The following is a 14,739-nucleotide window of genomic DNA, read 5'->3' as shown; positions in this document are numbered from 1 at the left end:
TAATGACTAGTTTTGTAAGCGAAGAGCGTGCTGTTCTATCGAGAGACTCCCAACTATTACTAAGTAAGACATGTGCCATATATCGCTGTCCAGTCGTGAAGTCAAAGGTCCTGAAATCCAATACCGGTAGAGGCAGACAATTGTTTGGTAATTTTAAATGTACAGTCGAAGAGATTGAATCATGTACCAGGGATGGAACCTTTTCGTGATCAGTTTCGCTATGACTTCATTGGCAAATGTATATGATGTCAACATGACATTATTAGCACAAGGTTCCACCCTGATACGTGATTCAGTTACGTTTCTTCGACTGTAGGTACATGACATACCGCTAGTCTCGCTAATCTAGTCTAGATAATAATTAATACATATTAGGGACAAGTTATGAGTAGTTATAAAGTACAAAGCTTTAAAATTGGGTATAATAAATATTACTCGAATCAACTATCGATTTTATACAAAAACACTTCACGGAGCTGTTTATTGCCTATAAGAATCTAAAATTCAAAAACACTTCGCGTCAAAGTGGAAAACTGTTTATTAATACCTATAAGAATTTAGAATTCATCATAATCAAGGAGAATTATTGCCCTCGAGGAGAAGATATCTGAAAATTTCCAGGCTAGCAGACGCATAAATGGGTTGATGACTCAAAGAAATGGGTCGGAATAAGTTATAGTGGCCGAAGTAAATTTTATCTGGCGACCAGAATTCATTACCGTCGGGATCCTTCTGAGAAAAATACAGCCTAGTTTTTTAAGTACCTGAAATAATAGAAAAATATATAAATAAGTTCCATTTTTTATTATCTGTTAATCCGTTTTGAAGAACTGCCTAATTCGACTCTTATTAGCAACTAGTGTTACCCACGATTTCGTCTGTCAAGAATTTGTTTGCCGCTATGCCATGGGAACTATAATTTTTCCGGTATAATAACTATTCTGTGTCCTTCCCAGAATTTAAAACTAGCTCCGTACCAAAATCCATCTAAATCATCATTCATCTAATCACATCAACAGGGACATACATTAAGTGTGCCCACTTTAGGGTGTCTTAAATGTCTAGAAAATTGTCAGATTCTATTGAAATGTAGTTTAAATCGGTACAGCGGTTTAAGCGTAAAGAGATAACAGACATACAATACATACATACTTTCGTATTTATAATATTAGTAAGGATGGATTTTTTGTCATTTTACACATCAATTGGTTTTGTTTTAAAGTTGACGGTTTATATTGTAATAATTTATGTTTCACCATAGTTCCACACCATAATTTTGCCACCTTTTTATTTCAAGCATTTAATATTGTCGGTTCCTATACACCGACATCAGTATTATAAATATTATTCAACACCCCATTCACAGCTAAGCCTTAAAAAACCCACACCCCTGCCATTCCACGGAGCATTGAGCACGTTAACAAGTTCTAAGGCCCAAGGAAGCCTATTCTAATAAAGCGTATATGACTCCATTGTCCTTCTTATCAGCCGAGACAAAATCGCAGAGCACTAAAGGTCTCAAACTTTACTACGAGCGACAATGTGGGTGACAATCTCATCACCGAACTTTGTTCATTTTGGCCGTGTCTCCGCTGACATCCCAGTCGTAATAATATTGTGATGTGGATATTGTCTGTAATAAGTTCGGTTGAGTTCGATTAAATGAGAGTCCGGTAATACACGTGGCTATGTGTCGGGTATTTTATTTTTGCCAACTTCCCTTGCCGAGGGTGCGTAAATTGACAAGTATAATTTACTTATCCGTGTATAAGGAATCTAATTTTTGTACGCCACTGTTTTAAAAGGCTTTGATGGCGATCAATTGATATAATAAGGGAGATGTGTGTGAGGATAGGTACACGGTACTTTTATGCCTCACGGTAATTTTGATTTAATAATTCATACTAATATTATAAATGCGAAAGTGTGTGTGTTTCTGTGTTTGTATGTTTGTCCGTCTTTCACGACGGTTCGACGTGATTTTTAGCATAGAGTTAGTTTATGGGCCAGAGAGTGACATAGGCTAGGTATTTTTTGTCCCGGAAAAATGCACAGCAGGGCTACTACGAAACTCGAAACTCGAAGTTGGTGTCGTGCGGTCCCTCTGACACTTGTACTATTTAATACGAGAGCGATAGGGACGGTACGGTACGAACTTCGAGTTTCGAGTTTCGTATCTTCTGTTCCTGAGGGAGCAGTGCGCGGGCGAAGCCGCAGGTAAAAGCTAGTGTTTTCATACATTTGTTATGTTCAAAGTGTGCGACCCCAAAGGTACATCTGAATCAAAAAAAATATATATTTGCTAAAATATTGCGCAGATTAAAAAACTTGCTATACACCAAATACCCTCTGCTATACACTAAATACTAAATAGACTCTGTGAACCACAGAAATACGAACTACTAACCGTTTCAGCGTTTCCTTACTACATTCTAAAGCTTTACAATTTAAAGCTTATTTCCAAAACGATGTACTTGAAGAAAACTGACCTATTCCCCACCTTTTAAACCCAGTAACTTATGCTAAAGACTTCCCGAATACATTGTAAAGTCTGGCCTCGGTAAGCAATAGGACCATTCCTAGTCGATTTGCGGCCCGAGCCGCTAGAGTTTCTCCCATTTACTGGCGTAAATGTTGCCTAAACCTATTGTAATTTACGCCGTTGTAATTTACGCTGGCCCACGGCGCATCTCTCCCAGAAGGAACGTGTGAGCTAGATAACGCTTGATTCGACGCGGGTTTTACATACGAGTAATGCTTATCTCTAGCATTGTTTGTATGTTAGCATTATTGTTTTACTACATCATGTTGCGATATTAATTACGCTCCCTGGCGGGTCCTAATTATGTACCACTAGTTTTTACCTGCGCCTTCGCACGTGTAAATCTATCCAGCAGTTGAATTAGAATTCCAGGATTTTAGTAATTCCTAAATTTTAGCGAATTCCCAAAAGTGACGTCGTGATCTTTATGACGTTGCTCTGTTGCTTACAATAGTACAAAATTTCATGACTATACACCCAACGGATGAGATTTCGAGATTTTATCTCGATCCCGTGGTATTATCGAGATAGGAAAGAAAAAAAGAATAAATTTAATTGCGAAAATTCGGCAAATTAGTACTTCGGATGAGCAGCGGAAGTAGATAACCCATAACCGGACGAAGAGCTCAAAAATATCCACACATGATTCTACTGTCAAGATAATCCTAGTAAAATTTTAGTGAGTTTGTTTGTTATTCTTTCACACTAAAACAGCTGGACGGATTTGGACTAAACTTGGTATGTTATTGTGAGGTCTTGGTACACACAGACTACATTTTGTGTCAATATTCCCACGGGTTTGGGGTGTTAATCCCGAAATTACGATCGCCAAGACAAAGATATGCAATTTTGCACGGATGCTCTTCGTACCTACTAATATAAATTTTTTGGAAATTGCCGTAGAAATAAAGAAAAATCTTAGAATCTGAATTAATCTGCGAAACAACCACGCGAGCGAAGCCACGGTCTGGTAAGTAATAAATTTAAACGTAACGAAATGTTACATCGATAAATTTCCATTCCATTTCCAATTCAATAATAAACTGCACGATATTACAACAGTCGTTACGAAACACATTCATTTGGTAAACAATTCAACATGCAACCACGCCGATTCCAACATGCCATCATATTTAATTCACGGCTACTACACGGTATACGAACAACGGTTCCGGTGTATTCCGGCTTGTTCCGGTTTTTGCCGGAATTTTGCGGATATTTCCGGACACGGCGGCGATAAAATCCCAATACCAGAGCATTAAGCTTTTTTTTCAATCAACGTAAACACGACCCAAATGAGAGGGGTCGTGATGTGGAACAATTATTTTAAACCCACGCGAAATTCTATCGTACTGTTTTATTTTACGGTGTCGGCCTTTTGAAAATGATTTTTAATGAAAACAAATGGAATTGTGGCTAACGCACTATGGATTGAATAGGTAATTTTCTTACGGTGCATTCTTCTTGGCAATGATGGTCTTAAGATTGTTTTTTTGGAATCTTTTTGTATTTTTTATTTCAATTCCAAATTTTTACTTTTACCCCTTTTTTATCTCTTGTCCGGGTGAGCGGTTAGTTCCAATGAAGTGCCGAAAAAAGTTTCTCGATGAGGGCTACGGTATAGATGTCGCTAGCGTCACTGCTTAAGTGGCTTAAATAAGAAACAAACAAGCTGAGATATGAGTGCATAGGGGAAATACGTGTCTGTACCGTTGACCATCAGTGGTGTAGCGGTATAGCACGCGGTACGGAATACCGAGGACCTGGGTTCGATTCCCAGTGATGGTCTTATTTTTCTGGTTTTTCTGTGCATCTATATTTCAGTTTGTATTTTCAATGATGGTCTTTCCAAAGCAGCTGATAGCATAATAAAAAGTGACATATACAAGAGCCCTTTGAATTTGCGACTTACTTACAGAATAAACGTCTACATTTTGAGTATAGAAATATTTAAAATACACATTCTATCTTTTAATTAAGTTCATTAAATAAACTACATGCCCATACAGTCAGCTGCATAAATATCTGCCACAGCATTGTGGGGTGTGCAAAATCATCCGACACATCCTACCGGCCCTAGAAGTAGAGTCGTGTCAGATATTCATGCACGCTCTGTTGTGTCAGATAGTGGTGCTTGTGACTGAGTCAGATTTCGAAGTCAGACCGGTCACTAAGTAGACGTGGGTGAAATTCAACTTGCAAGATTTAATAACAAACCAAACAAAAATCATTTCTAGCCTACATACGTCCTGCTGGGCATAAACCTCTTCTCAGAATGATAAGAGTAATACACATTCTGTGAACATTTCAAGTATTCAGTTAAGGCATTAATGTACGGTAGGTACACGAGGTTTCTGGCACACCCTACCGTTCATTACACGCCCGGCGCACACGTCGGCTGCTGCTGACAACTTTGTTTTGCGATGCCAATCTACCACAGTTCAATTGTTTTTACGTACGTGAATAGAGATAATAGAGGTAAAGGCTTGGTTATTAATGGGTAGGGGTGGTTGGCTGTGCTCACATTTATTAGTATCTACACTTACTACACTACACAAACTACAGCGAATCTTTTGAAACGTTTTATGTAGGTAGACACTTAAAATTTCACAGTATAATATTTTCATTTTCATAGACAAAACAGAAAAGCATGGCTGTAGTACATACATGCACTTGCACAAAGATAGCACTTAGGAATAAAAAAAACCTAGAGTGATATGAAAAATCAAAGGATAACTGGTGGTTTTTGAAAATCTTTTCTACTTTTCACTCTATTATCATAAATAACTATTATCTATTCAATGTTTCGATTACATCACAGTTCACACATAACACATAATAGTTGATTAATAATTAAGATCTTTTCATGGATCTTTTGAGAACAAGAAACAGTGCCTTGTTATCTCATCTGAGGAATACCTTCGGACTCCTGTGACATTACAGTGCTAGTGTAATCCGCAATCAACATGGCATTAAATACATGTGCCAATTGACAACACAATGCGAATTAATCGGTTACCGGAATGTTGGGATAATATGGGATTGTATCGATGGAGATCGGAATTGGTCAAGTAATCCTGAGTTCCAATTTTAAATTACAGTTAGTTACATTTAGCCATGTGTTTCACGGAGTGTAAGTATACGGTCATAATCTTTCACGAGCTTCGTCAAAACAACTAAATCTGTCTTTACTAATAGAAGAGCTGAAACCACTGGAGATGCACTTGAAATTTTTTTTTATATATTTTTTATGTACCGTAGGGATGCAAAGACGGCCGTTGAGGCTGAAAAGTTCTCGAATGGAGTCCGTGGATCGGCAAGCGTAGCGTAGGACGTCCACCAATGAGATGGATGGATAACCTGGCTGACCGAAGGTTCACGGTGGATGCAGGCCGTTTCCAACCAAAACAAATGGCGGTCTATAGGGGGGGCTTATTTCCAACAGAGTGGACGTCCTACGGTTAATATTATGATGATAAGGATGCAATGAGAGGGGTTTTTACAAAATACCCTCGGAATAACGGAGATTTGTAGTATTTAGTGGGGGCAAAGCCAAAAAATAGCCTAGTTGTAGATGTCCCATCAAGGCCTGCACACACTGTAAACAGCGTAAAACACAGAACTGCGTCTTTGTGCAGGTTAATAGTCACTTGCTGAGATTGTTTGCACGTCGGGAGCGCAAATACCCGGCATTATGCAAGTGAATGCGACGCTAATCTAGGGATGCACGCGGTTCATCGATGTTTTCAATTTATTTTATCTTATCGGATAAATAAATAAAGATAAAATAGATAAATGGAGATAACTTATACAAAAGAATATCTGTGTATGTAAGTAAACTACATGATAAATATCAAGTTTTCTTTTCAATCCTGAATAACAAGGTTAGCAATTTATTTATTTGCTATCTTTTACCCAGGTCTTCGCGTGAACCGTTAGATCGGGCAGTTGCGATGAAATCCGATATGTTACTAAATCGCCACGAGAATCCTAGCTAACGTAATATGATTAGTAATTCGTGTTTGTAACAAATAATTAAATATTTGCCGATTAAGGTTACTTTTTGGTTACCTAAACGGTTAACCTTCTCATTACCATTCAAAAAAGGGAAAAGAAATCTGAGAATGTATATAGTATTAACTTTTGATTAACTTCTTTTGAAATTAAAACATCGATATTTTTATGACGATAGATACGTTACATCCCTACGTTTATCTCGGGAGTCTTGTCTATACTGTGAGACTGTAGTCTACTGATGACTTATTGCTATTATATTTCAGCAGGATTTGGTGCATTGCGGTTATATTAAGATTCATTACCACAGACCTTATATCGAGAGTTTACCTACCTTGCGTGTTTAAAGTTTGATCCACGGTCAAAGTTTTGTCCAACCTAAATTCGCGATACGCTTTGAAAATGCCGCCGCTCAAGTCGCGGCGGCGCGCCTTTCAATCGGTACCGTGCGGTCTTGATTTCCCATCACTAAATCTCTTCTTATCTTCTTGAAGCGCTCTTTTCGTCTATCTCGATATAAGGTCTGTGTTGATTACCATTGAAATTTTCAAACTGAAAAACCGTGAAAATAAAATATTGAGTAAGTATAGGTATTCATTAGCATCGTCCTTGATCTGTGTTGATACTCAGGTCAGTTTCTTACACATGTACCAAAGACGCGTCTCTGAGAGATTAGATCTAGCTTCACCGATTTTTAACCCCCGACGGAAAAAGAGGGGTGTTATAAGTTTGACTGCTATGTGTGTCTGTCTGTGGCACCGTAGCTCTTAAACGAGTGGACCGATTTGAATGCAGTTTTTTTTATTTGAATGCAGGTTTTCTAGCGATTGTTCTTAGACATGTTTTATCAAAATCGGTTCAGCCGTTTCAGGATCATCAGCTCTTTTGTTCGCTGCGGTAGGAATCTTAGACGCATAACGGGTATTATTTACTTTACTTCCAAACATATTTGGGACCTAAAATTTGAAACACCCATATATGCTATATAACTATGCAAGATTATGGAATTCTCGGCCTGATGCTGCAGCCAGGATATCCAGAACACTAGAAGGTAAACTCTTGATAAAATCATAGCAGATATATCGTGTTTGATTCCTTTTGATCAATATTTGATTCTACATACAATGCAATGGTGGCAACAAGATGAGCTGATACTGCAGCCAGGATATCCAACATACTAGTACACTTTAAAAAAATAATAATATATCAGTTTAAAAAACATTAAATAAAAATACTTTAATAAAAAATTTAAAAACCCCGACATAAAAAAACGCCAGCAAAAATAAAAATAAAAACGCCCGAAAAAAAACGCCCCTAAAAAGACAACTAAAAAGTAAAAAATAATTATGCACTGTTGCCCGCGACTTCATCTGCGTAGAATTTGTTTAAGTTAGTCCATCTTTTTTGGTGGCGTTTTTTCCGGGCGTTTTTTTTATTTTTGCTGGCGTTTTTTGGTGTCGGGTATTAATAAAACGTGGTGAAAGACCTAAATTATTTCGTTAAGTATACAATTATATGTTAACTAGCTTTTGCCCGCGGCTTAGCCCGCGTGGTATTCGGTTATCGCGCGCTGTTCCCTCGGGAACTGTGCATTTTTTCCGGGATAAAAAGTAGCCTATGTCACTCTCTGGCTCATAAACTATCTCTACCTATGCCAAAAATCACGTCGAAACGGAGCGACGGACAAACATACAAACACACACACTTTCGCATTTATAATATTAGTATGGATAGCAAAAAAGTATGTTAATAATTTTACCAAGTAATTTTACCAAAGCACAGCTGTCCTGTAAAATTTTAATTCTGTGGACAGGACAACCGTTTTCTCTTTGCTGTCGTCGAAATATAAATTAAATTTATATTAAGAGATTAAACTGTATAAGTACTTAAAGTTAAAATTTCTCAACAGATCTTATTTAAACTCCATTTTAATTTTTAGTCGCAGGTTAATTCTCTTATGCGGTTAGTTACGGGGTTTCTCAAACTTTAACGCGATTATTCACGCGTTTTGCTAAGTACAATGCGAATTATTATGGCAAGGATTTTTGTTAGATACTGACAAAGTCAAGATGACTAAATTTAAATATAATAAGTTAGTTAAGGTAGTTAGTTAGTTATTTATTTATATATAATAAGTGTAAAATTATATTTTTCGGTCAAACGTTCATGGCAAAAAACGAAACTAACGCGGCTATCTTATAAAACTTGTGCGTCGTGACTGAACTGTTTATATTTTTTACAAGCTTTTATTTATTTTAATCTGCCCCGTTGTCTGTCTGTCTGTCTGTAGTCAAATCTTGCAAGTTAAATTCGACCAACTTCCAGTAGTTGGATTGACTTGAAATTTGGTACACTTACGTAAATCGCGTGACAATACAGTTATCTGGTAGTGATATCTTGGTAGTCCAGCCAGGATCGTCTCCACAAGACGGAACTCTTCAACGATTAATAGCATCGACTTGAAATTTGGTACGTAAATGTAGTTTGGATGACTATACAAGTACAGACAACAAAAAAAAGTACAGTCAGCAAAAAAATCTTGTATTACAAATTAAATTTTTACCAAAAACTTTTTAATGTTGTTTTCGTTTGTATTTTGAGATTAAAGCTCATCCTACTAATAGGTGAACTGTTATAAATATGAAAGTGTGTGTTTGTTTTGTGTGACTTTCCGTAATTGCACTCTCCTGTGGCCCGGCGGAAGACCAGTGCTGGTTTTCAACCAGCGATACGCTGAGCCGGGACCTTTTTATAGCGGCAACATTTCCTATTGTTATTTTTTCTTATTATGTGTCATTGCTGTTATAAATAAATTATTTTCTTTCTTTCTTTCTTTCTTAAAACAGCTGGACGGGTTTGGTATGTGGATAACTGGTCTGGTCTATAAACATAGACTACTTTATCATCGGTATTCCCACGGGATCTTGAAAACTTTTAGACTGATGATCTGTGCAGTTTAAAAAAATGTATTTTATAAAATCGCAATCTTTTATTCATGGTTGGTATACTGCAATGGATCCTCCTCTCTGAACAAACTACTTTCAGGTTTTTAGTAATACAAGGTGTTAATTAAATAACTGAAAACCTCAGACACCCCAAAAGTATTTTTTTTATTTTTAGTTACTTGATTGCATTTATTTTTGATTAGGTATCGTCATTATTTCAAAAATTGTTTGTTTTGCTAAGTCAGTAATTCTAAATGATTTCTAACTCTACACTCATAATTTGTAATTGTCATTTGCGCTCCGACGTTTTTCGAAGAAAATCCAACTGACAGCAAAACGGCCAGTATTAAATTATCTAAATAGTATGCAACCTCACTAAAACATTAACTGGCGCATGTTGCATTTGTAACATCTGGATTTAAAACATAGTGTAATCATAAGTCATAAGACATTTATTTGCAGAAAATAGTGTACAATAAGATCATCATCCCATCATCATCCCAGCCTATATACGTCCCACTGCAGGGCACAGGCCTCCCCTCAGAATGAGAGGGCTTGGGCCATAGTTCCCATGCGGGCCCAGTGCGGATTGGGAACTTCACACACACCATTGAATTGCTTCGCAGGTTTGTGCAGGTTTCCTCACGATGTTTTCCTTCACCGCAAAGCTCGTGGTAAATTTCAAATGTAACTCCGCACATGAATTTCGAAAAACTGAGAGGTGCGAGCCGGGGTTTACAATAAGATAGTGGATAGGAATAATAATGACACAACTAGTACATGCATTATTTAAAAAAACAATTATATAATTCAATTACAAGCAAATTAAATACTATATTCATTATAATAAAGATTACCCTTTGCAAGACAGAAATTCTTTGATGGTGTAGATTCTACTCTCGATTCAAAGCAAACTACTTTCTGGTTATCAGTTATTTAATTAACACCTTGTATATTTATTTAAAACTAGCTTATGCCCGCGACTTCGTCGGCGCGGACCTAGGTTATCGCGCGGTGGCGCCGTCTACCGGAATAAAAAGTATCCTATGTTGATCCTTGGTGCTTAAGCTATCTCTATACCAAATTTCATCAAAATTGGTTCAGCGGTTTCGACGTGAAAGCGTAACAGACAGACAGACAGACAGACAGACAGACAGACAGACAGACAGACAGAGTTACTTTCGCATTTATAATATTAGTAGGGATCTTGTACACGCGTACTTAATTTCTGCAGCTGATTTTACCCAACCTGCTGTTTGAGCAATGCATCCAGACTATCAAATAATGGATTGTGAATTTAGGTTTGTTCTAATTGATTTATTATTTAAAAATATGACTAAATATTTAAAAAATTTACTATGTACAAAAAATATATGACCTTAGCCTAACCTATAAATAAAAAATCCCTCCTAGGTCACCGTCGCTGTTCATTGTGCCCAGAAGGCTGGCAGCATTCCCACGTTGTATCGCAAGGTTAATCCTTTGCCCAAAATAGCTGCCAGCCCTCTGGTCACCTGAAACATCATTGAGGCGCGCGGTTATCTTAATTTTTGTTTTCTTCATAATTCATCATCATTTAAGTAATTGATTAAATCAGGCGTTACTTTGCGGAGGTCCATATCAATGAACTAAAATAATTTCTTTGCTCACCCGCGACCTTATGATAGCTAATTTATGCAAGATATTCATGCAGTTAGTCTTACATCTGGTGGTAGCATGGTGTACGGTTGTGTTGCTCTGGAGCTCTGGTTGGGTTCGAAACGCGTCAGTGTAGTGTGGCGGTGGTGATAGATGGGTTTGTGTGTGTTCTTGTAAGAACACACAAGATAGGAAGATATGCGTGTTCAATGCAGTTCCTCTGCATTGAACACGCATATCTTGCATAAACTTAGCTATCATATTATAAGGTCGCGGGTGAGCAAAGAAATTATTTTAGTTCATTTATCATCACTGATTTATTAAAGACTCCGTACCTAGTTATTTGACATTATGGTAGGTATATCAAGCAGATGGTCGTAGATTCGAGCCCGGGTTCGCACCTAAGAGCCCGTTTAGGTACACGGATCCATCCGATTCTTTGCGGTAACTGTTTTTAACCCCCGACGCAAAAAGTGGGGTGTTATAAGTTTGGTTGTATTGTATGTAAATGTGTGTATTTATGTATTTTATTCTTTATTTAGTTATAGACATATTAATGTTTTATATATGTGTTATATATTTATTGTATATAGTTAGGTATTTGAGGTTTACATATGCATTTATATTTATTGAAATGTTTTGCTCTATTTGTCGATCCTTGTTTTTTTGATTGCTCCTCTACCACTCAAAGGTTGACTGGCAGAGATCCCTGCAGGGATAAGTCCGCCTTTGTACTAAACACTTTACTTTTATTTATGTAACCTTTTTGTTTTTCCTTTTTGTACAATAAAGAGTATAAACAAACAAACAAACAAACTTTTTTTATAGCAAATAGATACCTAAGCTATATTCTGTGAAGTCTATGATTTAAGGATAGAAAATAACCCTCTGTATATTTTATTTATTGTTATTATTATCCATTTCTCTATATACCTATATCTATGCTCCAAATCGAATTGGTACTTCGAAAGACCAGATATTTTGAACTAGATATTATTCTAATATTGTTTGCCTTCACGATAAATATATTTAACGATGTTATTCGCAAATAACCGATTCCTTTTCCATTTATTACCAGGTTTTAACCTTTTTGTTGAGTAGGTACTTTACTTATACACATGACATCTTACTTATTTCAAAGTAGCTATCTAGGTGTCGTTATTGACTGCCGAATGAAGCAATACCTTGCTTATTTACCGTTATTGGAATATCTTTGAGCTGCTAGCCCTTTGAGACTGTGCCAAGATAGCTAAATTAACAGAAATTGAACCGGTGAATATTTACCTTAGGAAAATAGCATTTATTGAAGCGTTGAGGCCATTTCTATCTTTGATTTTAATAGTACTTTAATGATCGATTAACACTTCTGTTTATTCAAATAGAAACACGCACACAATAACATACCTAAATGAACAAGATCCTGAATAATTAAGATAATTAAGATCCTTCTGCGGTCGCATACCGTACGAACTATTTGGAATATTTAGAAAAAATTTCGATTGCTAAGGGAAGGCGTTCTTTTCGTCGAGTATTTTTTGACCTAACGTAATGTTTGATCGAATGATTGATTGGTATAATTTTTCTCCAGCTGAATCTGAGTTTTTCTTAACTTAGAATAGATTAAGTTAGGTTTATTTTATGTTTACTAACTGTTACGTCAATCGTGCGTCCTCGGAAACGACTTGATTCAGTAGTTAAGGCATGAAAGCGGAACAAACAAGCAAAGCAAGTGCTAGTTTTAGTCTTATTACTGTAAGGTGGTGGTACTTATGGAGCCAAAATAAATCTCTCTTTCTTTCTTTCAAACTCTCTTTCGCCTTTATAACATTTTTGAAGGTTTTTTTTCTAAAAAGTCGTTAGTTTGAGTACAAACACAAATCACAGGTGTTTCGTGTGCGTTATATTCACAAATATAATATACTCCGAATATTACATAAGTACACATTATTCATCTTCGTCGATAATGTTTTAAACTTTCGTGATCTTTACTATTACTCGTTTTGTTAGCGTGAATAGTCCCGGATGCTGTAATAGTTACGAAACATCAAAAATAAAAACTGAGACATGGATGCACAGAAAAACCAGAAAAAGAGGCCAGCACTGTAAATCGAACCCAGGTCTTCAGCAATCTGTGCTGCGTGCAAACCCTACACCACTGCTGGACAGGAATTTAGACACGAATTTTTCCTATGCATACATATCTCAGGTTGCTTATTCCTACTATGCTACTTAAGCAGCAGCACTAGCGACATCTATGTTTCGTCGACAGACATAAAAAAACAATCATAATTACGAAACATCAAGTCTAAATAACATCATGCATGATATTGTTGAACTCCCCCTTAGCATATCTATTGCCGACTGACCTTCGAGAAAATATTCAAAGGTTCCCAACATAATGTAAAATTATATCGGTCGTTACTTTGTGTCCACATCAATGAACTAACCGCGCACGCTTGGTCGCAGGGGCAAAGGTATTGTTTAAATTGTTTAAATGTAGTTTATGATTTTGACATCGACCCTTCTGACACTAGTTTTTACATTCCCGCGCAACAGCATACCCTATAGCCATGCAATTAATTCCCAAAGTCCTTGAAGCCTTGTCCAGCGGTTTTTGTTTATGCCCGACTTGTTTCTAACTGCGATAAATACTCGGGCAGCATTTGGTGCAAAAAAGTTTCCAACATACTTTGTTATTTCGTATAAGCGGGACTAATCGGAAGAAATTAGACTGCCTTGGAATGGGAGACCGCCTATTTAATGGAAGTTTTCTTTATTAAATTAACTTTTGTAAAGTACAGTGTTCCGATAAAGTTTATGCTTGGGGGCTACCATTTTTTAAAGTTTAATTTCATTTTTGCAACGACATTTATTTCTTCTTAAACCCGTCGTTGGACTGGTACGCTTGATACGGCACATGTAAGAAATTGATGAGAACTCGCTCTGAGCGCTAGAGTTAGTACGAACGTGTATATTATTCTTTAATCAAATTTTATCTTAATCAAAATCTCTCATTCTTGCTCTCGTCACTTACCGACAGGTGGCTTGGTTAGCTACTTTATTCCTTCATCTATTTAGCATATAGAAAGATATAGAATACCCACATAAAAGGAAAACATTCAACACCTGAATGTTCCAAGGTGAGACCATATAAACAAATACTAATTTTATTTATTTATTTACAAGCCGTAAAGTATACGTATAAAGTATGTATTCGTAGATGTATTTCTGTTGCGTTTTAATTTTCTGATCTACTTTTGATGCACCACCTGTTGTAAACTAGTCCTTCCTTCTTTCTGTAAAAAAAGGTTGCCTGGAAGAGATCGCTCTTAAGCGATATTGCTTATTTTGTTTTTTTTTCTCTGTGTATCTGTTTTCTGTATCGCTTACTATTTCTGGTGTACAATAAAGAGTCTTTGTATTGTATTGTATAGAATCATTACAGTTTCACCTATGGGTGTAGCTAAGCTACATAATTTATTTCTATTGTCATTATTTATTATTATTATTAGCCTATTCTGTCGCACTGCTGACCAAAGGCCTCCCACTGTCCTGCTCTCTGTCCCCTGCCTGCATATAAGCCAGTCCTTCAGGAAGTAG

At 36.7% G+C, this 14,739-nt stretch overlaps 1 protein-coding gene across 1 annotated transcript in view; it reads left to right on the top strand.

Annotated features, from left to right (window-relative positions):
- The window catches only part of LOC141432174 (ATP-binding cassette subfamily G member 4-like), a 106,258-nt gene that overhangs the window by 74,108 nt on the left and 17,411 nt on the right, over nucleotides 1-14,739 (top strand). The window lies entirely within an intron of this gene.

The sequence above is a fragment of the Choristoneura fumiferana genome, chromosome 10 (assembly GCF_025370935.1).
Source record: "Choristoneura fumiferana chromosome 10, NRCan_CFum_1, whole genome shotgun sequence".
Lineage (NCBI taxonomy): Eukaryota > Metazoa > Arthropoda > Insecta > Lepidoptera > Tortricidae > Choristoneura > Choristoneura fumiferana.
This window is presented reverse-complemented; position numbering and strand designations above follow the sequence as displayed.